The sequence below is a fragment of the Pinus tabuliformis genome, chromosome 1_1 (assembly GCF_031772625.1).
Source record: "Pinus tabuliformis cultivar Carrire ecotype Pingquan chromosome 1_1, CPIR1, whole genome shotgun sequence".
Taxonomy (NCBI): Eukaryota; Viridiplantae; Streptophyta; class Pinopsida; order Pinales; family Pinaceae; genus Pinus; species Pinus tabuliformis.
In genome coordinates this window covers 365,233,753-365,237,466 of record NC_142297.1, presented here as the reverse complement: position 1 = coordinate 365,237,466, position 3,714 = coordinate 365,233,753, and the positions used below count along the sequence as shown (strand labels likewise).

General features: G+C 35.4%; 1 pseudogene; it reads left to right on the top strand.

Moving 5' to 3' along the window:
* The first annotated feature begins 797 nt into the window (after positions 1-797).
* LOC149213117 (polygalacturonate 4-alpha-galacturonosyltransferase-like) lies at positions 798-2,834 on the top strand (annotated as a pseudogene).
* The last annotated feature ends 880 nt before the right edge of the window (positions 2,835-3,714 follow it).

Below are 3,714 nucleotides of genomic sequence, written 5' to 3'. Positions count from 1 at the left end.
TTGATATGAATGTTTTAGTGCACTTGAGAAGATCAAGGCTATGAGTCATGTCCTATCCAAGTCTAGGGAATAGTTTTATGACTATGGGACAGTAACAAAGAAGTTGCGAGCCATGCTTCAGTCTACAGACGAGCAAATAAGGACATTGAAAAAGTAAAGTACATTTTTAAGTCAGCTAGTAGCAAAGACTGTTCCCAAGGGCCTACACTATCTGTCCATGCGATTGACCATGGATTATTACTTGCTTGCCCTTGAAAAGAAAAATTTCCTAAAAAGGACATGTTGGAGGATCCAACTCTTTATCACTATGCATTATTTTCTGACAATGTATTGGCTGCATCTGTGGTTGTGAATTCAACTATCATGAATGCTAAGGTGAAGTGTTATTAATTTAAAATACTCTAAAGTTTGGAAGTCTAATAATTTTGCTGCATTTTACATTTAATATTTGGATCTCATTATAGGTGATTTACTTGTGTTTGCAGGAATCTTAGAAACATGTATTTCATCTCGTCGCATACAAGTTAAATTTTGGGGCCACGAAAATGTGGTTTTTACTTAATCCCCCAAGGAAAGCTGCGATACATGTAGAAAATGTTGATGATTTTAAATGGCTTAATTCCTCCTATTGCCCTGTGCTTCGCCAACTTGAATCCATAGCTATGAAAGAGTATTATTTCAAGGCAAATCACTCGACTACAATCTCAGCACGTTCCTCCAATTTTAGATATATAAATCCAAAATATTTATCCATGCTAAATCATCTTCGTTTCTATCTTCCACTAGTTTATCCCAAAATGGACAAGATCATTTCCTGGGATGATGATATTCTGGTGCAGAAAGATTTGACACCCTTGTGGTCACTAGATCTTCATGGAAAGGTTAATGGTTCAGTGGAAACTTGTGGAGAAAGCTTTCACCAGTTTGAAAAATACCTTAATTTTTCCAATCCACACATAGCTAGGCTCTTTGATCCTAATGCTTGTGGTTGGGCATGTGGGATGAATGTATTTGATCTCAAAGAATGGAAGAAACAAGATATAAGTGGAATATACCACAAGTGGCAGAACATGGTAAGTGTGTAGTGTGCTTTATTTATGTTAATTCATGTGATGCTTACTTTAAAGTTTTTGAAGTAAATCTGAAGTAATTAGCTAAAAAACATAATGGGTTTTTCTTTGTTCGATTTCTAAGTTTTTCTTTTATTGTATCTCTAAATGAGGATAGAGGGTTGTGGAAGCTTGGAACAATACCACCTAGATTTTCACATTGGCTTCTTCTAACTCAAGGGTAGTACGTTCTTCCATTTGCATTTGGTGTTCATATCCTTTCTTTCTTTTAAATTTGCAGTTTGTGTGTGAATATTTCTGCTTTTCATTCTCTATTTCATTACCAATAATTGATATGAATGTTTCAGTGCACCTGAGAAGATCAAGGCTATGGGTCATGTCTTATCCAAGGCTAGAAAACAATTTTATGGTTGTGCGATACTAGCAAAGATGTTTCAAGCCATGCTTCAATCTGCAGACGAGCAAGTAAGGACCTTGGAAAAGCAAAGTAAATTTTTAAGTTAGGTGGCAACAAAGTTTGTTCCCAAGGGCCTGCATTGTCTGTCCATGCGATTGACCATAGATTATTACTTTCTTCCACTTGAAAAAGAAATAATTTCCTAAAAAGGACAAGTAGGAGGATCTGACTCTTTATCACTATGCATTATTTTCTGACAATGTATTGGCTGCATATGTGGTTGTGAATTCAACTGTCATGAATGCTAAGGTGAAGTGTTATTAATTTAAATTACTCTAAAGTTTGGAAGTCCAACAATTTTTCTGCATTTTACATTTAATATTTGGATCTCATTGTAGGTGATTTACATATGTTTGCAAGAATCTGAGAAACATGTATTTCATCTCATCATAGACAAGTTAAATTTTGGGGACATGAAAATGTGGTTTTTACTTAATCCCCCAGGGGAAGCTGTGATACATGTAGAAAATGTTGATGATTTTAAATGGCTCAATTCCTCCTATTTCCCTATTGTTCGCCAACTTGAATCCGCAAATATAGAAGGGTATTATTTCAAGGCAGATCACTCGACTACACTCTCAGCATGTTCCTCCAATTTGAAATATATAAATCCAAAATATTTATCCATGCTAAATCATATCCATTTCTATCTTCCACATGTTTATCCCATAATGGACAAGATACTTTTCTGGGATGATGATATTTTGGTGCAGAAAGATTTGACGCCCTTGTGGTCAGTAGATATTCATGGAAAGGTTAATGGTTCAGTGGAAACTTGTGGAGAAAGCTTTCGCCGGTTTGACAAATACCTTAATTTATCCAATCCGCACATAGCCAGGCACTTTGATCCTAATGCTTGTGGTTGGGCATATGGGATGAATATATTTGATCTCAAAGAATGGGAGAAACAAGATATAACTGGAATATATGACAAGTGGCAAAACACGGTAAGTGTGTACTGTGGTTGATTTATGTTAATTCCTGTGATGCTTACTTTAAATTATTTGAAGTAAATCTGAAGTAATTAGCTAGAAAACTTAATGGGTTTTTCTTTGTTCGATTTCTAAGTTTTTCTTTTATTGTATGTCAGAATGAGGATAGAGTGTTGTGGAAGCTTGGAATACTACCCCCTGGATTGAACATTTTATGGCTTAACCCATCCTTTGGCCAAGTATTGGCATGTGGTGGGTTTGGGATATAATCCTAGTGTGGATTGTTCAGAGATTGATAATGTAGTTGTTGTTCATTACAATGGGAACATAAAACCTTGGTTAGAGCTGGAAATGACGAAGTGCAAGCCTTACTAGACAAAATATATAAAATATGATCATCCTTTCTTACAACAGTGCAATATAAATGAATTGTTGTGACCTCAATATTCATACTGCAATCGATTGTCAAATGTAAAGTGTAAAGGCCCTTGATTCTGGTTGATAATTCATTCAAATTCATTGGTTTTAGGAGTTCCATAGAAGGTTTCTAGTTTATGGTTTAATGAGTCAGGTTTTTGGAGGTGCAGTGGCCTAGCCAAGTTTAAGATTCACAATTTTTATGTCCTCATTGTATTCCTTCATAGTTGGAAGTAAACTCCTATATAAGTATTATTTTCTTTGTTAGTTAAGTAATTACACAAATTGTTCTTCCAAGAACACAAAGAAGTACGAGACACAGAGATTTAGGCTTTCAAGGCAGGGCAAAACCTCTTAATAGGGGAAACCCAATGATCCTCCTCTTATTGACTTTATTCAAAATGAGATATCCAACACAATACCAAAGAGTCCCTCTAAGTCAGCCCTCCTCTTTAAGTCAAGGTCAATAGTTGAGTCTCTGCCTAATCAAAGTCAGAAGCAGCTTCTGAATTTCTATCCTTATTGCAAGTTTAGTCTCTTATTATAATACACTAACATCCAATTGAAAACTCTTTGCCTTCTATTACTGATCTTCGGCTACTACAGCACACCCTTGACTCTTTACCACAAATATTCAAGTCCTGCTACAAATAGATAGCTTTAGATTGAGATTTGACTTAGTCACAGACTTCGGTTTCTTCAAGTGTTGTAGACTTCTTTTTATCCTCAGTTTTTCTTCTCATGTTGGATTACAAACTTCAAGCTTTTTCACTTTCTTGGTTACTACCCAAAAGAAGTCGAATATAGAACAAAATGCTTGGATATCATTCTCCATGAG